Source organism: Acinonyx jubatus, chromosome E3 (genome assembly GCF_027475565.1).
Source record: "Acinonyx jubatus isolate Ajub_Pintada_27869175 chromosome E3, VMU_Ajub_asm_v1.0, whole genome shotgun sequence".
In the NCBI taxonomy this organism is placed as follows: Eukaryota; Metazoa; Chordata; class Mammalia; order Carnivora; family Felidae; genus Acinonyx; species Acinonyx jubatus.
Genome location: NC_069398.1, coordinates 21,587,218 through 21,614,430, shown reverse-complemented (window position 1 = coordinate 21,614,430; position 27,213 = coordinate 21,587,218). Strand labels below are relative to the sequence as shown.

General features: G+C 46.5%; 1 protein-coding gene and 1 long non-coding RNA gene across 5 annotated transcripts in view; one reads left to right on the top strand and one right to left on the bottom strand.

Annotated features, from left to right (window-relative positions):
• CALN1 (calneuron 1) overlaps window positions 1-27,213 on the bottom strand; it is a 520,543-nt gene that overhangs the window by 351,365 nt on the left and 141,965 nt on the right. The window lies entirely within an intron of this gene.
• LOC128313578 (uncharacterized) lies at window positions 17,272-27,004 on the top strand. Its single transcript, XR_008294479.1, has 3 exons — window positions 17,272-17,574; window positions 20,223-20,372; window positions 26,248-27,004. It is a non-coding gene; the product is annotated as an uncharacterized LOC128313578 (long non-coding RNA).

Sequence of the window (27,213 nt, the reverse complement as noted above, 5' to 3'; positions counted from 1 at the left end):
TCCTTATCCTGGGTAAGGAAGACAAGGGGAAGAACACAGGACCAAAGAGGCAGCCTGCACCTGCCACTGAGAGAGCAGCAGACCAGGAGGGGTAGAGACAGGAACTGGGATCACTGGGAGACCAGCAGGCCGACTGTGGAGATGGGACACCCAGCTGGACAAGGGCCCAGCATCACGACAGGAAGAAGGGCTGAAGAGGGTGGCTTGGCTTCACTCAAGAGCCATAAGGCCCTTAGCTGGAGCCCCCATCTCCTAGAAGTTTCCCCGAATGCCTAACACAAAAGCAAAAAAGAGAAGGACCCTTCTCTAGACCCTCCACAGCCAGAGTTCCTTTGGCCGCTCATGTGGAAATCGAGAAGAAAAGCGAGACTGCAGACACCAGGGAGATGACACCGAGCAATAAGGAGTGCCCAAGAAATGCTAACATGAGAAATGGAAGAGCCTGCAATGTCATGGCCCTCTCCGCCTGGCATTGTTGGCAACAAATACATAAAAGAGAAGATTTTTACCAGGGTAATACATGTGCATAATCTAATATGGTGAAGCGCTCTGAGAGCAGAGGCAGCTTCCAGAAGCTTGTGAGGGAAACGGAAGCCCTGTGAAGGACAGGGGGAACTCCCCAAAGCTCCAGGTAAGGGCCGGCTATTTGCGGTCTGTGGGTGTCAGCCTTGGGAAACATTAAAATCATTGCTCAGGAGTAGTTATGTTGGTTATGAAGGCACATCGAAAATGAGCTTCGATATTTCAGCTTTTTTTCTTTGCCTTTTTAATTTTAACTAGAGCATGCTCTATGCAGGGAAACACATTTCATTTCTACAAGAACAAGTAACAAGAAGCCTAAGCTGCCAGCACCTGTTCCATAGGAATTCATGGTATAAGAAGTGTCATAAAAAAAACAAACAGACTTTAACGACACAGGACCCATCACAGACACCCTCGTACCAAACTAGACAAGGCCATGGAGGAAAACTGAGAGGTCTCAGACCCCTGACCCACACTGACAATTAACAATCCTGTGCAAGTTTACGCCCATCTCCTGTATTTCAAGTAACATGGCGCCACGCCATTTTTTCTAAACACATCTCCTGGTGCTTCCTGTTTGAATATTCTATGGTGCTCTGCTGCCCCAGCTCCTGAGCACACCTCAAGTGCCGGAATGATATTCTTTTGCTTCTGTTGTTTCCTGCATGTAGTAACCCTGCACAGTAGGAAAATCAACACATAATAAAATTTTAAAGTACTACTACATTTTCTATGAAGACAGAAAAATCTTTCTAAACTCTTCAAAGATCACTTTTCTAAGGTGTTAATTTTCTAAATCCCCAAGCTAAGTGGGCTTGTAGGTCAGTTGACTCAGTTGGCCAACATGATTCTACAGAGAAGCCAAAACCGTGGTTTGTCAAATGATTCAGCATGCCCAGCCCTCACCAGCTAACACTAAATGTGCCTCCACATCAGCAGGGTTTGGAGCAGAGAGTGCGGACTGTTTACAACAAAACACCCCCTTTGTTAAAACCAACAGAACCACCCTCAAAACGCCTCTCCTACCAAAAGTAGGCTAGCCTTGGAAATCAGAGATCAGGAGAGGTAGGGAAAATGCAAATTCAGGACAAAGGAGACAGGACTTGGTGCCTATTCTGAATCTAAGCTCTGCCTGAGTGTCACTGTAGCACTGAAATCAAGTTTTAAGCTTAAATAGGAGTGACACTCTCTTCCAACAAGCTCATTTTGTTGCATGAATAACTAGACAATGTTGGAGAGGACTCTCCCCTAAAGTTCTAACTATAATGACACGACACTGATCTTTTTTTAAAAATTTTTTAATGCTTATTTATTATTGAGAGAGACAGAGCATGAGCAAGGGGAGGGGCAGAGAGAGGGGGAGACACAGAATCTGAAGCAGGCTCCAGGCTCCGAGCACAGAGCCCGATGCAGGCCTCGAACCCACAAACCATGAGATCATGACCTGAGCCGAAGTCGGTCGCTCAACCGACTGAGCCACCCAGGCGCCCCTCGACACTGATATTTTCAACAGACTCTCCAGTGAGCATGGGGGCCACTTAAGGAAGCCACAGGACCTACTACTGCTGTCATTGCTCCAGACACTTTGGAGAACCTTCTTCTGAATGTCCTTCGAAGCCAGTGACAAGGGATAAATATCAACCAGGTCACTGCATAATGACACAAGTGGTCTGGCCAACTTGGTCAGTCACTGGCCCACCCGATTTGACTCTAAAACAGCCAGTAGCTGATGCTAAAACTATTCCTGCCCTCCAAAGACAGAGATTTGTCACCAGGGAGTATATTCCTGAGGATGTCTCAAGGGGCTCAAGACCGCTCCCCCAAAAAAGAGTCCTTCCTGGAGCGAAGGCAGCTTTCTTAGAGAAAAGATGATTAATTTGCAGGTCCTTCAATCCCGCTGGGCTGAACTAGATTTCAGAGTGACCTGTGTACCCGATCCTTTAAATCCCAGCTCAGTCAAGGGACCTTTCCAGGAAACAGTGCTCCCACCAGCCTCCTCAGAAAGAATTAATCCCCCTCCTCTGGCCTTGTACCTCATACTTCTGCTGCAGGGACCGTCCCTCATAATCCATTGCCACAATCGTCATCACTGTCTACAGGGGCCCCTCTCCATGCACTGAAATGGGGTTAAACTATCTTTTCACCCCTTCAACTCAGACCCAGTATGAACTACGCTCTCTGGCACCTAGGAGGTTCTCAGCTAACATTCGCTGAATTGGAATATTTTAGTTCCAGTAGGGGAATCGCATTACTTTATCATCTGCCTTGTCCTCTGTACAGCATCCACCCATTCAGCAGGCACGTAACTGGGACCAGACTGTGCCTGGCATGAGCCGACATGAAAGTGCTAGCAATGTTTTCTGGACCCATCCACTGCAGGTTTTGGGTGTTTTTGTTTTGTTCCCTTTGTAACCATTTGTTAAAAGTCAACAAAGGCAAGAGCACCACCCTTTCCCCCCACCCCTGCTCGTGCAGAAACAAAGAAGGTTCAAATACATCCAACAAAACACACTCTCATGTCTAAAATGACTAAGAGTCTGGGCTGCCTGGGTGGCTCATTCAGTTAAGCACCAGACTCTTGATTTCAGCTCAGGTCAGGATCTCACGGTTCGCGAGTTCAAGCCCCGCACGGGGCTCTGCACTGATGGTGCGGAGTCTGCTTGAGATTCTCTCCCTCTCCTTCTCTCTCTCTCTGCCCCTCCCCCACTCACGCGCACGCTCGCTCTCTCTCTCTCTCTCTCTCTCTCAAAATAAATAAGTAAGCTTAAGAAAATAAATAAAAAATAAAATAAAATGGGGGTGCCTGGGTGGCTCAGTCGGTTGAGCGTCCGACTTCAGCTCGGGTCATGATCTCACAGTCTGTGAGTTCGAGCCCCACGTCGGGCTCTGTGCTGACAGCTCAGAGCCTGGAGCCTGTTTCAGATTCTGTGTCTCCCTCTCTCTCTGAGCCTCCCCCGTTCATGCTCTGTCTCTCTCTGTCTCAAAAATAAATAAACATTAAAAAAAAATTTTTTTTAATAAAAAAATAAAATAAAATGACCGAGACGATAATGCAGCCATACTTCTGTCTACAAACAAGGCAGCGCATGAGATCTGAAAAGCATAGGCCACTATGATGATGGGTTATGCAGTTAAAACCTTTTTTTCTTTTTTCTTTCCTTTAAAAAAATTTTTTTAAATCTTTTAATGTTTATTTATTTTTGAAAGAGCGTGAGAGAGTGGGGAAGGGGCAGAGAGAGAGGGAGGCACAGAATCGGAAGATGGCTCCAGGCTCGGAGCTGTCAGCATAGAGCCCGACGCGGGGCTCAAACTCACGAACTGCGAGGACATGACCTGAGCCGAAGTCGGACGCTCAACCGACTGTGCCACCCAGGCGCCCCTAAAATTTTTTTTAATGTTTCTTTATTTTTGACAGAGAGAGGTAGAGCGTGACTGGGGGAGAGGCAGAGAGAGAGGGAGACACGGAATCCGAAGCAGGCTCCAGGCTCTGAGCTGTCGGCACAGAGCCTGACGCGGGGCTCGAACTCACGAGTTGTGAGATCATGACCTGAGCTGAAGTCGGACGCCCAACCAACTGAGCCGCCCAGGCGCCCCTTTTCTTTCCTTTTTTTAAACCATTTTAACCATTTTTTTAAATTTTAATTCCAGCGTAGTTAACGTACAGTGTTCTATTTAACAAGTTACAGGTGTACGATACAGGGATTCAACAATTCTGTACATTACTCCGTGCTCATCATGGTAAGTATACTCTTAATCCCCTTTACCTATTTCACCCATCCCCCCACCCACCTCCCGTCTGGTAAACGTTAGTTTGGTCTCTATAGTTAAGTCCATTTTTTTGCTTTTTTTTTGTTGTTCAACTGTTTTGCTTCTTAAATTCCACATAGGAGTCAAGTCATATGGTGTTTATCTTTGTGACCAACTTACTTCACTTAGCATTATACTCTCTAGACCCATCCATGTTGGTGCAAATGGCGAAAGTTCATTCTTTTTATGGCTGAATAATATTCCATTGTATATATATCTACATCTTCTTTAGCCATTCATCTATCAATGGATAGTTGGGCTGCTTCCATAATTTGACTATTGTAAATAATGCTGCAATAAACATAGGGGTGCATATAACTTTTTGAACTAGTGTTTTCAAACTCTTGGGGTAAATACCCAGTAGTGGAATTACTGGATCATATGGGATTTCCAGTTTTCATTTCATTTTTAATTTTTTTTTACATTTTTGAGAGAGAGAGAGAGAGAGAGAGAGAGAATGCAAGCAGGGGAGGGGCAGAGAGAGGGGGAGACCCAGAATTCAATTCAGGCTCCAGGATCTGAGCTGTCAGCACAGAGCCTGAGGGCTTGAACCCACAGACCGTGAGATCATGACCTGAGCCAAAGTCAGACACTCAACCAACTGAGCCACCCAGGCGCCCCTCCAGTCTTCATTTTTTGAGGACCTCCATACTGTTTTCCACAGTGGCTGCCCCAGTTTGCATTCCCACCAACAGTGAACGAGGGTTCCTTTTTCTCCACATCCTCGCCAATACGTGTTGTTTCTTGGGCTTTTTATCTTAGCCATTCTGACAGACGCGAGGTGATATCTCATTGTGGCTTAATTTGCATTTCCCTGATGCCATTTTAATCATGGTTAAGTGTGTAGTTCAGTGACATTAAATCCGTTCACACTGCTATGCAGCCATCACTGCCATCTACCTCGAGGACTTTTTTATGATCGCAAACTGCAATTCTTTACGCATTAAACAAAAACACCCCGTCCCCCCTCCCCTCAACTCCCGGCAACCATTCTATCTTCTGTCTCTGTAAATCTGACGACTCTAAATGCCTCCTCGTATAATAAGTACAGTCATACTGTATTTGTGCTTTTGTGACTGGCTTACTTCATTGAGCATAATGGCTTCAGAGTTTACCCGTGTTGTAACAGGTGTTAGAATTTCCTTCCTTTTCAAGGCTAAACAATATTCCATTGCATGTCTATGCCGCATTTTGTTTATCCATTCGCCTTTCGATGGACATTTGGGTCATTTCCATCTTTTGGTTATTGTGAAAAATGGTGCCATGAACATGGCTGTACCAACATCTGTTTGAGATTTGGGGGGCATATACTCAGAAGAGCAGGCTGCATCGTACGGTAATTCTATGTGTGAGTTTCAAATCTTAAATGTATGTTTAACCTTTGAGAATGAGAGGGATACATTCACAATGTTTTATACACTATTGAGAAAATAAAATCCACCGTAGTGGAAATGTCAGGTTTCATCTATTGGTAAACAATTCAAAGAAATAAATGATCACACATTCAGAGACTTCTAGAAATACTGGATAAACACATTTGAAATTTAAAAATCAACTGGCTCGTGATGATTATCAGAAAAAATGATATCAAGGTTAGCCAAGACATTTGAAATCCATAGATATTCCCCAAACCCAATTTTACTCAACTGTCTCAACCTTACCAGTAAAATCAGATAAAGGGAAGAAAGTAAACTTGATTTTCTCCCTGTTCCCAACTGACTAATGTCCATTTGTTTTTGAAATCGCTGTACCTTTGACACTTAGCACTGACTTAGGAGACCTCAGCTGTGCCCAGAAGGTACAGGAAAGATCAGAACACGGAGACTCAGAGGGCCAGCCAAAGTCACAGGATGGGAGAAGGAGAACATGACCCACCCCCCGCCCCAACTCACTGTCGGCACTCTGTGGTTCTCCTGGCTGGGATGAGTGACCTTGGACAAGGCCCCTGCTCCCTCTGAGCTCCTGGGACGGCCAGAAGATCTAAGAAGATCTGTATACAGACAACACGGGGGGGCACAGAGCTGTGGTTCCTGACGAGTACAAGGAAAAGAGAGAATTTTGTACCAGACTAAGGCCCAGAGGTGATTTCTATTCAGTAAGTTTGAGTGGAAATAGTTCTAGAATATATAACATACTTCTGTTGCTTCTGTCTAGCCTTCATCTGCTAGCCAGAGGTCACCATGAGCGCCCACTGTTCTAGCCCCCCGTACGGTACGAGGATCTTCTCGGGAAGATCCGGACGTGATGGGAACCAGAAGAGAACCCAGAGTGACTTTGCTGAAGCAATCCTGTCTGCTGGGTCATGGAGCCTTGAATTTTTCATCGGTGCATTCCCGGTGCCCAGCAGGTGGTAGATACTCAATCCAAGGACAGGGTAAATATCCCTCAAGGTGGATTATTCCAGAATTCTGGGAACTTCAATTCCTTCAAGTCACAGCAATTCCAGGAGTCCACAAATATTTACTAAGTGCCTACAATGTGCAAGGCTCTGTTCAAACACTACGAGAGATTCAAAAATAAATCTGTTCCTGCCCTTCAGGATATACTTGAGTGAAGGAACTCAGACCTACCGAAGTGGGGAGGGGTGCCTGGGTGGCTCCGTGGGTTAAGCGGCCGACTCTCCACCGCGTGTTACTGTGATATTAAGGAGGAATGAGCCAGGTCAGAGCACAAAGAATGAGTTCCGTCCAGCTGGACGTGGGTTTTAGAGGCTCCAGAGAAGCGGTGGCAGCTGGGGGACAGCAGGAATAGAACGCCAGCAGATAAGAAATGGGCAGAAAGGGCTGCCCAGGCAGAGAAGACATATGTATGAGCAGCCTGGAGCAGGAAAGGGGGGTTTTTCTACACTATTGATTCACAGAGAGAATGATCACTGCTTTTCTCAACTCCATATGCAGCCATGACTTCCGCACACACCCCAGAGGCGTCTGGGTGGGCTGTTTCCTCCACCCCTTGGGGGTGGAGGGCTCACTCCCTGCGTCAGGCACCCCCTCCAATCGCGGAAAGAACAACCACCACGGCCGCAGATTCCGGGGCACCAGCTACGGGTGTGCCACTCTTTACCCACGCCCTGCTTGGTGTCCTGGACGTGACCCATTGTGAAGTTCAGGAAACCAAGATCAGAGAGCTGAAGCGACCGGCCAGACGTCACACAGTCAGCCAGAGGCAAAGCTGGGATTCTCACAGGCGACTCAAATGCGTGGTTCAAAGCCGGGGCCTCCGCCCTGCCGGAGCCTCACAAAACACAAAAGGCTCAGTTCTTCTCTCGACAGGGACCGCGCGCTGTACTCGCTCCTTGACATTTTTTTCTTTTTCTGTTCCACTGGCAACAAAGTGCAGAGGAATGTAGCTGCCCACAGAGTCTCCCAGCCCTTGTAGGAAAGCGTATATCATCATTATGCCTCCTCCACAGTTTTTAATTGAGAAAATGTCACTATGAAACACCACTCCGACGGGAGACGTTTCCAGGCTCCCCTTCTGTCTCTCCTCCCCACAGGGCCACACTCCCCCTTCCCCGATGCCAGCTTCCCTGTTATCCGCCGAAAGTAACGCCAGAGGTGAGGTTTTCCGGGGCCTCTGGACGGCAAAAGCCCTGACTCAAGACGCCACCCTCCCTCTCTCAGACATACCTGAAGCGACAGAGGACAAAAGCTCTCATTTCAAACCTAGGCACCGCCTGAGAGGGGTGACTGACCCCATAGAGAGGGGGCAGGCCCCGGGAGCCTCTCTGGACGGACTCCGAGTGCAAAGGCCCAGGCCCTGGGGTGAGGGGCGGCCTGTGTGGGGGGATCGGGTCATGTCCCTTAGCGAGGTGCTGCACCCACCCAACAGAACGAGGAGCTGGCCTCCGTTTCTCCCCTTGTCACTCCCCAAGCTAACATTCAGTGAAATCAGCAAGCCCAAGGCCACGGAATTCGTGAATTCACACAAGGTGCACGTAACCATTATCCCATTCTTCCGAGCACGTTTTGATCAGAGAGGAATCCAAAGAAAAAAAAAAAAAAAAAAGATATTAAATGCTTGAAAATGACCGAAGAAAAAAGACACGAAATAAGGAGGTGACCCTTGGGCCACCATAATGCTCTACGCAGGACCATGAGATTTGTCCTCCCACTCTCAAGCCAACTGTCCTCATTACTCATATAAATTCTGTATAATCATAAGCAGCCCAGTGCATGCCCAGGGGCCATCCCCCTCTACGCCCCCACCCCAGCGCATGGTCACATCATTTTCTGACTGTGACCCTCCTGCCTCCTTCTAATTAGGACCCTTATGATAACATCATTCCCACCAGGAAAATCCAAGCTAATCTCATCTCAAAATACTTAAGATAATCACATCTGTATTGTAAATTTTCTCACGTAAGGTAACATATTCACAGGTTCCAGGAGCAAGGACCTGGACGTATTTGGGGGGGTGGGGGGGGGGGCCACGTATTTGTGGCCTACCACCACATCTGTAATTTGGGGGCAACATTACTCAGCCTACCACCGCATCCGTTACATTTCAATCTCAAGTTTTGTTTTTCAAAAATATAATCTCAATCCCAGTTTGAAAACCAAGATACTCTATAATGGATTATATTTCTGTTGCTGTGGGAAGCATTTTCAAGAGGATGTTTCAAGTTTTAGGGTGTTAAATAGAAGACAAAGGTGCCCTGGCTGGCTTAGTTGGTGAAGCACATGACTCTCGATCTTGGGGCTGTGAGTTCGAGCTCCACATTGGGTATAGAGATTACTTAAAAACATAAGATCTTTCAAAAAATAAAATAAAAGGGAAGAGAAAGGTAAAAATAAAACATTTTAATCAAGAAGATGAAGGGAAGAGGGCACCTAGGTGGCTCAGTTGGTTATGGGCCAGACTCCTGATCTCAGCTCAGGTCTTGATCTCAGGGTCATGAGTTCAAGCCCCGCCTTGGCTCCATGCTGGGCATCGAGCCTACTTAAAAAAGAAAAAAAAAAAAAAAAAAAAAAGACAATAAAGGGTAGGCTGAGCAAAATAATGAAAAATCACATCAGCAGTAGATCACAGATTCCTTCCTTAAAGAAATACTGCAAAACCACATGACTTATGCTAACAAGCAGCTAGAGATCCTACAGTTCCAACTGATCTGGTTACATATGGACATCCAGATTCATCATTCTGCCCCACCTCTTCTTGAGTGGGGACAGGCTCAGGCCACCACTGCCTGGCTCCAGGTTCACTGCTGCTGAAATTCCAACGGTCTCGCCAGCCCCGTGACGCCCGCTGTGAGCCACAGAGGCGCCACCTTTCTGAGCAAAGCACCAGACGCTTGCCCTCGCCCATCCCCTGCAACCATCATCCTAACACTGCAGACGAGCCACCCAAGTTCTTCCACGTCCTTTGTCAAGGTCAGGAAGTCAAGAGCCTGGCCCGAGGTCACATGCTTCATTACTAGAAGGGGCAGAACCGGCCCAGAGCGAACGCTTTCCACCCCGTAGCCACTGACTCCATCGACAGTGGCTCAGTCTGTTGAGCATCCGACTTCGGCCCAGGTCAGGATCTCATGGTTCCTGAGTTTGAGCCCTGCGTCGGGCTCTGTGCTGAGTGGCCAGAGCTCAGAGCCTGGAGCCTGCTTCAGATTCTGTGTCTCTGGCTCTCTCTGGCCCTCTCCCACTTTCACTCTGTCTCAGTCTCTCCCTCTCTCAAAAATAAACATTAAAAAAAATGTTTTAGGAAAAAATAAAAATGAGCCTATCAAAAAAACAAAAATAAAACTGAATGAATAAAAGGGAGCCTATCATCTGAATAAGATGAGCCCGAGAGGCTGAGCCACTGGAGGTTAAATCTGAGGTCCTGGGCGTCAGACAGCCTGGTCTTTGACCTGGCTTCTCCTCGCCCAGCTGTGTGACCTTGAGGCAGTGACTTAACCTCTCTGTGCCTCAGTGTCCCCACGTGGAAATGAGAATCAAAACAGCAAGGACCTGGCTGAGCAGTGGTGGAGACAGAATAAGAGGGGAGCAGGGCGCACGCAGTGGGTCTCCTGAGCCTGCACCCTTAGGCACTCAACATGTCAAATGAGGCGTCCCTTTCCTTCCCCTTTGACCTCAAGGGCCTGGCTTCCCTTTAGTCTGGGTTGTCGGGTGGACTCTCCTCTCCGGCCTCCCGTGAGGTTCTCAGCGGCAGCACCCACAGACATCGGAGCTGAACTAAACTCCGCAGAGAGTTGGCTGTACCTCTTTCAAGCACAACCCTTCCGACTGCCTGCCCACTGCAGCCCCACCCGGACCTCACCAACCTTTCGACCCTGCTTCCCGACGGGCCCACCTCCACACCCGCCACCCTGAACAGGCCAAAGAGCCTCGAAGGCCCAGCACGCACCACACTTCCACCCCCCGGGGGCCACCCTCCTGTCGCAGATCCCACGGCCTTTCCCGTCCGTCAAGGCCCCACGTAAGTGCCTCCCTCTTCTGGAAGCTTTCTCTGACGAATCACGCCATCCCCACCCCAGGACATTATTGCTCCTTCCTCTGAACTCCTATAGCTTATCTTCTGTAGTGCTTGAGGGCATTTGATGGATTAAATTCGTACGGCTTCATTGGTGGTGGGGGTGGGGGGATTTTCTGCCTATTGGCTATCAGTGTCAATATCCTGGTTGTGATACCGTATTATAGGTTTGCAAGATGGGGGAAACTGGGCAAAGGGCAGAGAGGACCTTTCTGTTTCATTTATTACAATCGCCTGTGCGTCTATCTCGCTAAGAAGAAGAAAATTACTACGAGTTAAAAATCTAGTTAGGACCCCCCCTTTGCCACATGCCACTTAAGATATCTTACCTATTTAAGCCTCATTCCTTCCCTGACCTCCAGACGTGAGTATCCAACGGCCTAGCCAAAATTTCCACATGGATAACTAAAATAAGCATCTCGGAATTACATTCAATGCTGACCTCCTAGGATTTTCTCCCTCTAAAAGAATCTCCATTCTTCCGGTTCATCAGGCCACATATCCTGAGGTCATCCCTGACCCCTCTCTTTTATACTCCATACTCACCCATCAGCACACCTTGGTAAATCCACCTTCAAAATAATCCAGAATCCAACCACTTCTCCCCACCTCCGTGGCGACACCCCCCACCCCCGGACCCTGGCCACCATCATCTCTCATCTAGGTGAATGCAGTAACCTCCACCCCACCTCTAACACTTCCTATCGTCTCCTGCTGCCTTTATGTTCAATAATTCATCATCACATAATAGACAACATCTCCTGCCAGCAGCCCCATGAGGGGTTCACTGCCTAGCACAGTGCCTGAAACATCACAGGCACTCGATAAATATTTGTTGAATGAATGACGTTATGCCTTTGGTATTAAAAGAGAACCCTGAGGTCAACATTACTGTCTCATTTTTACAAGTAGGAACACTGAAGCTCAGACAAGGTCACGGGCTCTAGAAAGCACGAAGGCCAGAGTGTCCTATTCTGAGAGCCACGTCCCATCTACCTGCTCCGCCTGCCCTTAGTCTCTTGGGTGGACCCTTAAGGGCAGGATTCATGTCTGATGGATCATGTGGACTTTCGGCACCTGGACGCAGTGCTTGGACATTTGCAGAAATGCCACGAACAGCGGGAGAAGGAATGCAACTTTTCGTCTATGTACCAACACGGAACCAACAGCCTTGGTTATTATTTCTCACTTACGTACTGGCTCTACATACTGGAACCTTCATTCTCACAACTTTCTTCTGTGGGGCAAGGTTGAGGGTGAAATAACGACCCCCGTGTAACTGGGAGACAAACCGAGGGTCCACCTCTTTGAGGCTCTGCCCACTGAGCCATACTGCCTGCCAGCAGCTGGCGCGACCAGACCGGTCCTCCCAGTGCCCGGGACACTTCTGTGCCACTGGTCTTTCCTCCCAGCGCACCGTGTCCTGCAGAATCTCGCTAGGAGGCTTTTATTACTGGGTTTCCCCAGCCTGGCCTTTCTTTATTCTTTCTTTCTTTCTTTTCTTTTTTTTTTTTTTTTGAGGAAGGGACAACGTCTGCTGCTGAGCCCACAGGAATGACATGTGCCCCCCAAGTAAACCTTAGCACCAACCTGGACGTCTTATCTCACTTAAATAAATATTCTTCAAAGAGAGCTATACACTGAACAGATGGGTAAATTTCAAGATTTAACAACTTACGGGGACGTTATTAGTGTCGCATTAGAAGGCAAGTTTTATTGCCCCCATATATCAAAAAAGACACCCCATCTTAAAGAATTCTGGTCTTAATCATTGGCAAACCTGGCCCTGGCCACGCCTGTAAGAGAAAATACACCGAGGCCCTCTGAACCTGGATAGCACCCTCATTTCTAGTGTCCCCACCCACGGAACTTCTCTCCTGTGGCGTCTCCAGCATGTTCGTAAGTGTTCGCCTCCCTCCCCTGATATCCTGGCACGTCCGATCCGATAATGTCAGCAAATGTTGTCGAATAAAAAGTTCACACAACCATGATGGCATGTCCTGTGGTCTGAGGGATTCCTGAGGTTCCAGAAAGAAGGTTCAGGGGCAAGCCAGAACCAGGGACCCCAGAACCAGAGACAGGCTCTCAGCACCGCTGCCCCCTTCTCTCTCTCTCTCTCTCTCTGTCCTTCCCACACTCATATGCACACAGTCTCTCCCTCTCTCTCAAAATAAATAAACTTAAAAAAAAAAGAAACATACAATCATACACACCTACACAAATACAACTACACAAACATACAAATGCATACACAGTCATAAACACACATACACACGCTCACGCAAGCACACAAACATATAAACACAATCGCATAAACATCCACAGACGCGACGACACAAACATACAAACACAGAAACACGCGCGTGCACGTGCCACCCTGATAAGGGATAAAATGATGGCCAGACGCCAGACTCACAGAGAAGACCCCGTTTTATCCCTTCCCTCTTAAATGTCCTTCTCCCTTTCTAGTTTGGTTCCATCAACTCCTTTTCGACTGGCCGGGCAGGTGTATTTGGCAGGGAAAACTACAATCTATTTCTAGGACACCCTGAAAAAACAAATTTTTGCGTGGCCAAGGGCCAGAGTGAACTTCTTGGAAAATCTAAGACAGTCGAGGAGTTTAGACAAGTTTGTGACTCAAACTAATAGAAAGAGAGGGGCACTGTCCCTCAATAAAGCAAATCAACTTAGCACAAATAGGTGACCTATTTTTCAACTCGGAGTCCTCCCAGCTGATAGAGGATTTTGGCTTTTAAGAATACGAAGGAGAGCTAGGGGCCTAAACATGGCGTGTAAGCACAGCCAGAGGCCATAAAGAAGCTTGGCGGGAGAAGTGGTACCCCCAGTACCCTGGCCACCAGCGACACCTGTGATCAAAGGCCTAACTGCCTGCTGGGTCTTGAGGTTCCATCTCTGGCCCACTTTCCTTGATCCACAACTTGAATATCATAAAGATTCCAAAATCTCTCTCTCCCGGCTAAATACTGAGCCCCAGAATTCATCATTCAAGGGCCCCCTGGCCATCGGGACGGCCACTGGGATGATTGGCGGTTCTCATGATCTTCTTTCTATCCTGTTCAAACTCCTTTCTCCCCGGCCTCAGTGACCAGCAGCACCTGCGCCTCACCAGTTAGGTAGCTGAACATCTAACTCTTCGTCCTTCTCGCCCACCCTACCCCCACACGTCAAGACCTGGTGTGGTGGAGACTGTATAACGTGGCAGTTAAGGAAGGGTATGGGCTTCGGGGTCAGAGAACACAGAGTACGGATCTCAGTCCACCAACCGTGAGTTGTGCGACCTTGGGCAAACAACGTAATCGCTGTCACATAATTCCCCTCATCTGTATAACAGGGACAAGAATCCCTCCCGGAGCTCCTGTGAGCACTACACTGGATCACAGAAACACGGTCAAGTGTCTGCACCGGTAAATGCCCAAGCCCACGTCTCTCCAACCCACTGCCACTTGCTGAGGTTAGGTCCCCACTGTTTCTCCCCTAACTATGAGAATGGGCTCCTGTGGGTACCCCAGCCTCTAGATCCACACGCCCCAAGTCCATTCTCCACACCACAGCCAATGCCATCTTTGCAAAGACAAATAGGACCTCACTAGCACACAATGATACACCATGCCCAGTCTTCCCACGGCAAGCCAAACAAAATAAGATCCTAATGGCCCAGTTCACCAGATGGGGATTAGCAACTACTCTTACCCTTTTGCTGAAGCCCCTTAAGAATACGACGAAAGTTGTCGATCCTCTCCCCAGGAGGAAAGCTCTACGCGTAAACACACAAAATATTCCACAGCTCCAGGAGATACACAGACCCCAAGCTCAAAGCCCCTGACTTAGAACATTCTTTGGCCTGACCATCGTTGCTCTTCATAAATCTGTCCCCTAAGCTAACTGCAGTCACTAAGGAGCCAAATTTTGAAATAACACATTTCTTAATTTGCACATACAGGGTCTCCAAAATCTGGCAAGAGAACTCAGCAGTCAGCTCACGGCACTTTTCCCAGAAATGGATGGCGCCTATGAAGAGTTCTTAGAGAGAGGAGCACAAAATCACGATCAATCATGCACTTGAAACTCTCAGAAGTGTTTTGCAGCCTCAATAGGTGCTGGCTAAGAAACTGCACACCAGTGCCTGAGGACAGGTCCCACAGAGGTTCAGGAAATAATGAGTTCTCAGGTCTGTCCCCATGACGCCCCTCCCTCACCTCTCCCCACCTGAGTGCCAGATGGCAGAGAGACTGAGCTCTCCAAAGTCACCTACAAATTGCTCGCGGGCACCAGACCAAGAACTTTAGGACCCGTCCTCCCTGCAACGCTTCTATGCAGACACGCTAAATGGCCACCCAGAGGGTTGCAGTGAGTTACGTATCCTGAGGCTCATCTCACTGGGTACCAGCAGGGTAATAACCCACAAAGTATAGTCGGCTGGCACCAGCCTAGGAAACCATTCCCACACCTGAGCATGAAAACAGTGGCGAACTCTCTAGACCAGCACTACTTTAGGTCCTGGGGCCATTTGTTTTAGCAGCGTTACAGAAAACAAATTACTCTGTGCTCACCATCACCATAAAACTTTAGCGTTCCAAACAAACCGTTAATCCTGAAGTTGGAAGAAACATTAAAACAAAAACGGCCTTGAATTTTAACCAGATAAGGTTACCGGAACCCTGAAGGCGTAAGAAGGAGATGGCAGAGGGAACACAGCGGGAACCAGGGATGCTAATGTTCACAGGAGCCACGCCCAGAAAAACTGATGACCGGGCTCTTCCATTTCCAGAAACCATCGCTAGTCCTATACAATTTCCCACTTCAGAGAGGAAGGAATGAAAATCTGCTTTCCAGTATGTTGAACTCAAAGAGCTGACAACATCCTCTCCCAAAGGGGAGTGCGTTCTGGTCACTGAGCCATGATTTCAGGCTCCCCGTCTCCTATCACCACCTCTGCTCCAACCCATGGAAATAAGCATTGGGGGACACATCAGTTTCTTTTAAAAGGAAATTTATGTCATGTTCACTCCTGATCCTTGGGAGCATCACAGTGAGGACTTGAAAGGCTTGAACTTTCAGCCATCCACAGATGTTTCTCACATCAAAGCCCAGATCTTAGGGGATCCTGGTTCTCTCTCTCAGGATAACACGAGGTTGAAAAGCTAGCATCATTCGGCATCTTTTCCTCTCCATCCTTTGACAATTTAGACTCTTGCCTCTACACCAATGAGGGCAGGGTCTCTGAAAGATAAAGAGCTGAGGGTGGGGCAGAAGGAGTAGGAAAGGTGTCCCTATGGGGCTTACAGCCAAGACATAGAGAATCAAAATGGGATGTCCAGAGATGTCCACGTTGATAGGCCTTTCCAATTAGGGACATTCACATCCTGAAGTGAGCCTGTCCCGCCAGGATAATTGTGCAGGATTCTGGCTAGTGGTCTGTTTTTTTCTCTAAAGAGCCACCTTGCCCCTAACCTGGAAGTGACCATCCTTTGGGTGTGTCTTGTCATTGTCATTACCACTACCACCACCGCCATGGTCAACATCGTCAACACAACGACAGCAACAATTACTACTACTGTTACTATGTATTGGGCACGTATGAAATACACAACAGTAACTCACTCTGCATGTGTTAGTCTACGTCATCCCTGGAAAGTACATACTATCATCTACACCGTGCCGGTGAAAAAGCCAAAACTCATGGAGCACTGCAGTAAGTCACCGGTCCCTACGTGTCATGCATCATCAACCACGCTTCACCGCCATACAGATCATCCCAAATCCACTCTTGTTAGAGAGCGAACAATCAGGAATAATTAGCTCGCTTTGGGACAAACTTCTCGTAGCAGAAGACCTGGCGTCCGTTCATTCAACGAGCGTTTCTGAGCGATCGCTGTGCGCCTAGACTTTGACCATGTTTGCACATAGGGATAAACATAGTGTATATGCGCACTGCCCTCAACATGCAGGAAAACCCACCCAAAGTCAATGACCTCCTAGAGGGCTCCAGGGTCCCTGCCATCCCGCCTGCCCTGTTGGCTCTACCCCCTTTTGCCCTGCTGGGCCTCTTCTCTTAGAATTTCAACAGATGAGTTTGAAATACAGTCAATACATATATGAGAAAAGGGGCAAACCTGCGATGTTTTGAAATTACAGACTCATCAAACCTAATCCTTACCAACAGTGCTTCCTCCTCAAAAACAGTAAGCAGGAGACTCTTGAAAGCAGTTTTGCATGTGAGGCGCTAATTTAAAACTTGGAAATGGGTTTAGAGACTGGATTACTCGTCTGTGGTCGTATGGCTGCTGATTCTGGGAGTTTAGGTTCCGGTCTGAGTGCCAGAGGAACAAGGTGGAAGTGGATTTCTCTCTGTTTCACCGCCGTCAGGCACCCAGGCTCCTTCCGGCTCTGCATTCCGGCCTCCACGGAACTCTTTGTCTTGGTCTCCGTGGTGAAACTCTGTCTTCATGGTGTCAGATGAGGACTTTCCCATCCCAATAATAAGAAGGAAGAAAGGATAAAGAAGAGGCAACATGCACCAAAAGTTGCCCAATGTCACTTCTGCTTACATCTTATTGGCTGGAATTTACTAATATGGCCACATCTAGCTCTCAAGGAAGACTGAGAAATGTAGTCTTTATGCCAGCATCCACAGGTCCAGCTAAAATTTCTGGCATTAGGGGAAAAAGTGATATCAGAGAAGAGCTGCTAAGTGGTACAACTGGGATAAGAACCCAGCGCTGAGGGACTCCAGAGACCCTACTCCGTCAAGAACAGGTAGGCTTTAATTCCTATTTTTATAACCATGACCACCGGTCTTCTCTTCTTCACTGCACAAAGAAACTGCTGTGATTTTAGAATTTTCTATATACATTTCATTAGCTTTTGATTTAATAGCTAGAAACCATCTCCAAGCTATATGGTCTTTGGTGGTTTAAAAAATATACCTGGTAATTCTTCCCTTCAAAAGATGGAGCCTAATTCCACTTACCCTAAGTGTGGACTGTATTTAGTGACTCACTTCTAACACTTCTAATGAATATATATGGCAGAAGTGACAAAATAGGACATCTGAGACAAGGTCATAAAATGATCATTCATGCTAGCAAGAGGCAAAGCCCATGCTTTGAAGTCACTCAAGCAGTCCTATGGAGAAGCCTTCACGGAAGGGAGGGAGGGAGGTGTCCAGCCAAGAGCCTTATGAATGAGCTTAGAATTGGATTCACCAGCCCCAATCAAGCCTTCAGATGACTGCAGTCCCAGGAAACGTCTTGACTGCAACCTTTTTTAAAAAAAATGTTTATTTATTTATTTTTGAGAGAGAGAGAGAGAGACCGACCACGAGCAGGGGAGAGGCAGAGAGAGGGGGGGAAAGAGAGAATCCCAAGCAGGCTCCATACCCAGCATGCAGCCCAACATGGGGCTCGATCCCACCACCAAGAGATCATGACCTGAGCTGAAATCATGAATCAGATACTTAACCAAATGAGCCACCCAGGCGCCCCTTGACTCCAACATTTTGAAAGGTGCTAGGCAGACCAGCCGTCCATGCCACACCTGAATTTTCTGATCCTGAAAAGAGACTTGGGTTTTGGAGGGCTTTTTAAAAATGTTTTTGGAGTATTTGCCACACAGCGATATAATAATTCAGGTCTCAATGTAAATTTAGTGTTCTTCTGGCTTGAGAGTTAGAGAAAGTAGAAATGACCATCTTGGTAGCCAAAAAAATTGTATTTTAAATGGCTGTGTCCCAACTCAGCACCTGCTTTTAAATGATTTGGAGATGTGTTTAGATGAGATGCTCTCGATGCCACTGTGAAGAGGAAAGACCAGTGAGCCATCCCTGCTAGAACATATTGCTAATATCACATCCCTGAGTAGTCCCAGGAAGCAGCTGAACCTGCTGTTAGCCAATTACCACCAGGAAAAACAGCTCAGTATCAATGAAGCCAACATCAGAATGATGAGTTTTGGCAAACTCCCTTCGGCATCCAGATGGATAATGCTGAACAATTCTACTCAACAGGTTACCTTACTTAGTTATGTGGAGAAGCACCGTGGGGTTTAATTACCTCAGGAGATCTGTTAGGATGCATTTCTGTTGAAAGTGGAAGATTCCACAGAAACAGTATCAAGGTTATTTTATGAGAGAGATGAATGGTTGATAGATCCTGTTCCTCAAATATCCCAAGTCAAGGTCATGGTTTATGATGCCGGCTCTTAAACTTTCATACCAAGATATCGCTTCTGCCTACTATCTCCAGAGGAGGAACCAGAGAAACATGTTCTATTGCCAAGGTGGGGTGGGGGGAGGCGGGTCTCAGAATCAGCCAGTGGGAAGACTTTTTAAACTACAACCAACCTTCCCTCGTCTCTCTGCATTTGGAGAGTCTACAATCCTTCATCCTTCACTGAGAATCACCACCATCATAAGCCACTATTACTAGTGGAAATGCATAAAAAAAATAAATAAATCCTCAGAAATCTGAGGGTGAGAAAAAGTTGGTAGCCACCAACATCTCTGAAATAATACAAAATACTTGCATATTGGGTGTTTTTATTATGGGCCAAAGGGTTCCTATTTAAAATACAGATGAGGACACCTGGGTGGCTCAGTCAGTTAAATGTCTTGATTTCAGCTCAGGTCATGATCTCACACCATCCATGGGATCAAGCCCCATGGGATTCTCTCTTTCTTTCTGCCCTTCCCCTGCTCGCATGCTTTCTCTCGCTCTCTCTCTCTCTCTCTCTCTCTCTCGCTCTCTCTCAAAATAAATAAATAAACATTTAAAAAATAAAATAGAGAGAAGATTCTTCTTCCAGTGGGGCACTTTAACGCCATCCTTGGAATAAGGTAACACGTGTAGCCTCTCTGCCCCAACCAGTTGGAAGCTTAGAGCTAAATTTCACACTCATTCATAGTAACTGCATGTTTAAGGGGCTGTCATTTTTTTTTCTTCCTCTTTGTATGTGGAGTTTTATTTCCCACTTCTGTTCTGACAGCCTTTGCAGTTTGCCTCTTCATTTATCATATGATGTCTAGATCCCATTTGGAAGCAAGGCAGCATAGAAATTTACAAATGAATGCGAGGAAAGTGGCAGGATCAGGACTCAGGTTTCTTTCTTGGATGCAGCTACCAAAATGCATTTTCAGAACAAGGGGCAGGAACCTCTAAGAAGACTGAAGCAACTGTCCCTTTAAGGAGTGGGCCCTGGGAAGCAGCTACCATCAGAGAAATCCCTCCTTGGCTCTGCTTGTAACAGAGCTTCGGGGACTCGCCACGAGAGACTTCCCTCTCAAGGCTCAAAGGCAGGTCGCGTTGGTAGATAAAAGACCCAGGTGGTGAGGCTAATTCCCAGCTCTGGGGGCCGAGCTGTGTTTCTGGCACTCCCACTCTTGTTGGATGATGTGCTTCTTTGTGTAGGTTTTATCGCCTCCTCTGGAAGAGAGAACGCGGAGCCATCAACCTTCTCCGATAAGAGTTGCGAGTTTTTCTTCTTGTGACAGTCATGTCTCTGCCTCCTTAAAACCCCTCTTGAAAAGCCTGTCGAAGGAAGTGTCTCCAAAAAGGCAAGTAGGGTGTGCCTCTTGGATTTTTAAATCAACCAGCGAAAGGAGAGGAGGGAAAAAAAAAAAAAAAAAGGAAGGGAGGAAGGGATGGGAGTCTTCTTTACAAGAAAATATATGATGGACCAGATGGGTGGGGGTGGGGAGGGGTCCTTCAGAGCTCCCGGCCCCCTTCTGGCATGAAATCATGCCCATCACCAGCCTTCTCTGGGCTGCAGTGCACCTCTCGGTGAGGAGCACACTGGGCTCACACAGAGCTTTAAAAATATCTCTCCACCCACTGCACGCTTGATTAATCAGGCAGGTTCTCACCCATGTGTCACAGCGGTGGCAGTGATATATACGATAGTGACATGAAGGTGCAGGGAAGGCACAAAAGGGTCTCATCTAGCAGGAAAGAGGAGGCCTAGCATAAAAGTTAACCAGCATGGGCTCTGAAGCCAGGTGACAGTCTGCACACACTAGTTAGCAACCTTGGACAAGGTTATTCCTCGTCTCAATCTTCCACACTTGTCAAAATGGAGTTAATAATAATACCTGCATCAGAGGATTACTGGAAGGATGAAAGGTGTTAATTCATATAAAGCATTCTGAACGGTTCCTAGCACGGAATAAGCACTCAATAAACTTCCGCTCGGGTGATTAAGATGATGGTGACCACCACCAATGTTGCAACTTGAAAGATGGGTTCCAGTAGACAGAAGCAGCTAGAACAAAGGCAGAGAAGCGGGAGAGATCTTGAGGTGGCAAGGAACCATCTGGAAGGAAAGCAGGGAGTCAAGCGGACAAAAAGGAAGGGTCTCGGGGGCACCTGGGTGGCTCAGGGGGTTGAACGTCCGACTCTTGATTTCAGCACAGATCATGATCTCAAGGTGGTGGGCTCCATGCTAAGCACGGAGCCTGCTTAAGATTTCTCTCTCTCTCTCTCCCTCTGTCCCTCCCCAGCCCTCTCTCTTTCTCTCTCAAAAAATAAATTTAATTTTTTTTTTTTAATTTAAAAAAAGGAAGGGTCCAGGCCCCTCGAGACGTCGTATGCTTGTTTCACTAAAGTTCACACAGCTGTAGGCTGTGGAGAGCCATTTAAGAATTATAAACAGGGGCGCCTGGGTGGCTCAGTCGGTTAAGCATCTGGCTTCGGCTCAGGTCGTGATCTCTCGGTTTGTGAGTTCGAGCCCCGAGTCGGGTTCTGTGCTGACAGCTCAGAGCCTGGAGCCTGCTTCTGATTCTGTGTCTCCCTCTCTCTCTGCCCCTCCCCCGCTCATGCTCTGTCTCTCTGTCTCTCAAAAATAAATAAACATTTAAAAAAAAAGAATTATAAACAAAAATGAAAAGTGTAAGGGTAAGTGCTATGTTGGTTGAAAATTGCCTTTAATGGGTCTGAGTAAAAAAAATTAAATTATTAACAACAGACTTCTGCTACAATAAAGTAACTGGTATAAAAATAACCCTCCCACCGTGTACAACCACACCACTGAACAAAATATATAAAATACAGAAAGCAGCTGTTTCCAGGCAGTAGACCATGGACAGCGCAAGACTGCAAGTGTAGGGAGAAGGGAAACTGACCAGGTGAGCTCTCCACCTGGGGACCGCTTCCCAAGCCCAGTTCATACTTTGGGGTAGCTGAAGGCACTAGAACCTTATGGGATAAGGCAGCGGAGAGAAGAAAGCTGCAGAGAGAAAGCCCCAGAAGCCTGCAGGTGAGGTGGGTCTCCTATGAATACTTGGCCGAAGGCTGGACTACCCACATGGAAGTTGAGATTAAACCAGACTTACCAGGAAGCAGCTTCCGGGAAGTTGAGAAGAGAAAAGAAATACTAGAACTGAAGCCATCCCAGATGTCTGAAAAAAACCTCATTAATACCCCAGGCATCCAGCTGAGACACTAGAAGGACCACATCACAAGAATAAAAAACACACTCTAAAGGCCTTCTTTAGGTCCACGTGATCAAAACCTAAAGCCAAGCCCTGATGAGACTCACAAGGAAGACAGTTTGGAGGCTGAGTCCCTGCCGAGTTAGAGGGGCTTGGGAGACATGTTGGGATCCCCACAGCCCTACCCTGAAGAAGCATAAAACCAAACCTAAACAACTTGAAAGCAGCCAGGTAGTACCTGAACTACCTCCTGAGGCAAAAATCAGCCCTCTTCAGAGAAAGATAACAGAACACAGAGTCTCCATAGCATAGCATTACGATGTCCGGTGTACAAACATTAATAGGCATGCAAAGAAACTAGAGAGTGTCACCATAATCTAAAAAAAATAAAAATAAAAATAAAAAAACAATAAAAACCAATCCCAAGATGGCCTAGAGCCCAGATGTTGGATCTAAGTACATAAAGACTTTAAAGAGCTACTATAAATATAGGAAAATTTGTCCAAATAATTCAAGAAAAATATTGTTTCAATGAGTAAGCAGATGAGTATTCCAGCAAAAAAAATGAAAACTCCAAAAAAGAACCTAGAATTAAATTTCTAGAATTTTAGAAATTAATTTTAGAGATTAATTTTAGAAATTAAAATTCTAGAACTGAAAAAAATTGGGTGCATGCCTCTGTGTGTGTGTGTGTGTGTGTGTGTGTGTGTGTGTTGGAAAAAAGGGAGACAGAGAGAAAGCAAATGCTTCAATATTAACAATTAGATGAAGACATACAGTTATTCACTATACTTTCCAAACCTCTATGGATTTGAAAAGTTTTTTAAAGACTAAAGAAACTTTTTTTAAAGTTTATTTATACATTTAAGGAGATAGAGAGAGAGAACACAAGCAAAGGAGGGACAGAGAGAGAGAGAGAGAGAGAGAGAGAGAATCTCAAGGGCTCTGCACTGCCAGCACGGAGCCCGATATGGAGCTCAAACTCACCAACTATAAGATCATGACCTGAGCTGAGCCAAGAGCTGGACACTTAACCAACTGAGCCACCCAGTCTTCTCAAAGATTAAAGAAATATTAAAAATATATACTAATATATTTGTAGGCCAAGAAGAAAAAAAGTTATAAGTAATCAGATAACCTAATCAAGTGCATGATTAGGAAGTATCCCTCCAACGAAATGAAACTGAACTGAGACATGAATGACACTCTAGACGAGGCACAAGGAGATCAACTCCTGGTGACTACAGCTGTCTGGGAGGTGGGGACCTGGCCCAAGACAAAAGCAATGTGGTCAGAGAGCAAGGAATCGTTTCGAGATATGTTGAAAGAAGTCAAGATCTGCATGACTTTGCCAATTACACGTGGGGGGGGGGGGGGGTGAGCGAAAAAGAAGAATCAAGGATGGCTCCCAGATTACTTTTGTAGCTGACTGGGTATGATGTGACATAATTTCCTGCGAACAATTCCAGAGGAGAGGCAGTTTTGGAGAAAAAAGAAAATCCATTCAGCTCTGGATCTCTGCAGCTTAAGGAACACGTGAGGCATCTACACAGGACGATGGGTAGCAGATCTAAACTGCAGGAGAGAGGCAGGGATTGAAGATATGCACATCGAGGCAATCAGCACATAGGTGTCTGGGGGGACAACAACAAAAAACAACCCCAGGGGACTACAGTGGGCAGAAGATGAGGGGCACGCGAGGAACACTGAAAAAGACAAAGAGGTAGAGAAGATGCGAAGGGCCAGCCAGCGACGTGGATGCCAAAGCAGTGACACACGTCAAAACCAGGGGTGTAAGCAGCACCACCAAGTGCTACAGAGAGTAGCACCCCAAACTCAAATTAAAATAGCCCCCAAAGCATGGATAAGAGCACATCCCCAGAAATATTAATTTTGAGATGCATACACACGTCAGGAGTTGAGGAGAATCTTCACTGTTTGCAACACCAAAGAAACCGGAGAAAAGCAATTTCCACCCATCCTGGGAACTACAGAGGTACTTACGGCAGGAGGACATTGACTCACCGCCATTGTTTGCCCCTGCAAACAGCGACCCACAGGCTACCTGCCCAGCAAAGGAAGCGGTCACTCCCTAGTTCATAACAACTGTTTTCCATGGTGACCTATTCCCCAACCCAATCCAAACCCAGCCCAGCAGCACCCCTTTTTGTAAGCTCATCAGGAAACCCTACTCTCCAGGAGCAGCAAGAGCTATGGGTTGCTATGTCCCATCCTGCATTATTTGGGGGGAAGATGAGAAGTGAACCTGGGATCACTGAGTGCTGGATACTAGTTTGGGAATAGGAAGAGGAACAAGACAAGGGAGAAACAAAGGAGTTACATAATTCTGTGGCACAGGAAGCAAACCCAGGAGTAGCGGCAAACAAGATCCCACCTCCAGGAGTACCTGGGCGTCTCAGTCGGTTGAGCGTCCAACTTCAGCCCAGGTCACGATCATGCGGTTCGTGAGCTCAAGCCCCACATCAGGCTTACTGCTGTCAGCGCAGAGCCTGCTTCAGACCCTCTGTCCCTCTCTCTCTGCCCTGCCCCAGCTTGCACTCTCTCTCAAAAATACATAAAACATTAAAAAAGAAACAAAAACCAAAGGTCCCACCTCCACTCAGAAGCCATGGACTTGGGGCGCCTAGGTGGCTCAGTCAGTTAAGTGTCTGACTTCGGTTCAGGTCATGATCTTGTGGTTTTTGAGTTCGAGCCCCACATCGGGCTCTGTGTTGACAGCTCAGAGCCTGGAGCCTGCTTTGGATTCTGTCTCTGTCTCTCTCTCTGCCCCTCCCCTGCTTACACTGTCTCTCTCTCTCTCTCTCTCTCTCTCTCTCTCTCTCAAAAAAATAAATAAATAAACATTAAAAAAAAAAAAGCCATGGACTAGATGAGTGGCTTCTACAAAGTGGACTCTCCAGCTGGGGCTGCCAAGGGGAAAATTATCCCAGGTGCAAGATAAAGTGAAGACAAAACAAAGAAACTAAAGTTTCTTTACAAACCCTGTTGGCTCACAGATTCTGGGCCCGCAAAGGACTTTATGGAGGCACAAAGTAGAACAGAAAAAAGCAAAAGGGACCCTAGAAAAACAACTTCTAACGGGAAGTAAAGGTAGCATCAGCTGGAAGACGTGGAGGAAAGGCTTGTATATATGTGTATCTGTATACATCATGACAAGACACAGAAGAGATTTTCACAAACTGTGTCCACATTGTTCTCAATAAGACAAAGAGTTGAGAGAGAATAAACAAATAAGGCCCCAGGAAGGCAAGAAGTCAGAGGCATGAGGAAAGCACATCCTAAGACTACTGCAGCAACAAAAAAGGGGGATGGTCCGATTATACCTAATAGCTGCAAGACGGCAGCAACCCAAATGCCCATTGAGAATAGAACAGATAAATAATTGTGGCATATTTATAGATGATGGGATACTATAGATTAGTGAAAATGAATCAACTTCAGCTATCCTCAAAAACATGGCTGAGTCTCGCAAATATGTTGAGGAAAAGAGGCTGGGAACAAAAGAACAGACATGGCATTGGCCCCACTGAGATGAAGGGAAATGCAAACACCATGAAATGCTGAGAGGAAACTAGGCTGGTGGTTGTCTTTGAGGAAGAGGCATTGGAAAGGGCCCCGGGGATACTTTAAGGTGCTAACAATACTACATTCCTTAGCCTCAGTAGTTGTTGAATGAATGTTCATGTTCAATAATAACTGAATTGTGCATTAATACTTCCCTGTATTCTATTTTAACCAAAGTTGGGTGTTTTTTGTTTTTTGTTTTTGTTTTTTGTTTTTTAAAGGAAGGAGGCAGGCACCTGGGTGGCTTAGTCAGTTGAGTATTTGATTCTTGATTGTGGCTCAAGTCATGGCCCCAGGGTCGTGGGATCGAGCCCCAGGTCGGGCCCCATGCTGGACGTGGAGCCTGCTTGAGATTCTCTCTCTCCCTCTCCCTCTGCCCTTCTCCTCCACTCACACACCCTCTTTTTCTCTCTCTCTAAAAGAAAAAGAAAAAAAGGAAGGAGGACTACTGAAGTAAAATTAAGCTTCAAGGAAACTGAAACTTCCAGAAAACTGAAGATATGCTCTAAAGGCAGTAATAAAAAAATTTTCTTAATGACTATAGACAAGTAAGTCAATGATGTAGAAGACAAACTCGAGAAGGAATGCAGACTACATAAAATGATGTGAGTAGAGATGTATGATGTGGAAAACAAAGAATGAAAATGTAGCATTAGAACGAAAGGCACAAAATACCCGCACTCAGACATTTCACAGTGGCCAGATTACATCCTAACAGCCTCAAATGGGAAACCCAAATATCCATCCTGAATGAAATGGATACAGAAATTGAAGTATACTGACATACAATGGATACTCATGCCATGTATGAATGAAAACGTATGAATTCAGACAGAGGTAAATTTAAAGATTAAGACAGCAGCATCGTAAGATTAGTCAGTCAATAGGATTAAGAAGATGGTTTTCACAAAATTAGAATTGGTAAACCTAATAAACTTTTACATGATACACTCTGAAAGTGCAAGGTATCGCTAATAGGGGCACCTGGGTAGCTTCGTTGGTTAAGCGTCAGGTTCCTGATCCCGGCTCAGGTCACGATCTTGCAGTTCATGAAACTGAGCCCCATGGGGGGTTCTGAGCTGATAGCACAGAGCCCGCTTGGAATTCTCTCTCTCCATCTCTGTACCTCTCCCGCTCGTGCTCTCTCTCACTCTCTTTCTTCCTCCCTCTCTGCCCCTGCCCCACTCATGCGTGTGCACTCTCTCTCTCTCTCTCTCAAAATAAATAAATAAAAATTTTTTTAAAAAGATACTGCTAATAAATTTTGTATGCACATAAATTCCCTGGGTAGACTGCAAATTCCTTGGGAACAGGTAATGAATATTATACTTATTTCATTTCCTCCTCTACCCAGAAAGCATTTGGGTAAACATTCCTATCATGAATGA